We start from the raw sequence: 368 nt of genomic DNA, 5'->3' as shown, positions 1-368 counted from the left end.
TTCTTGTGGGTAAGAGGGATCATTCATCAATGGTTTGAGGGACTCCAAGTATGATCTACACCGACACGTTCTTGTTTAGCTGCAACTCGGTGACAGTAACGATCGTGATTCCAACCTGTTATGCATCTTCATATTAATCTTGGGTGTGCGTAGGCACGGAATTTTTTGTTTTCTACTATGTTTCCCAATGGGTGGTGGTGCTTTGGCCAATGGAGTTGATGTTGATGCTTTGGCCAAAGAAGATGGTGGTGCTTTAGGGAAGCAAAGTAATCACTCTTTGGTCAATGTTGATGAAGATGATGATCGTGGTGCTATGGCCGGTGGTGGTGGCGACGGTCTTGGCAACAATGATGTTGCTTGATTTGATC

Source organism: Triticum aestivum, chromosome 2D, assembly GCF_018294505.1.
Source record: "Triticum aestivum cultivar Chinese Spring chromosome 2D, IWGSC CS RefSeq v2.1, whole genome shotgun sequence".
NCBI classification, from domain to species: Eukaryota; Viridiplantae; Streptophyta; class Magnoliopsida; order Poales; family Poaceae; genus Triticum; species Triticum aestivum.
Note: the sequence above shows the minus strand (reverse complement) of the source record.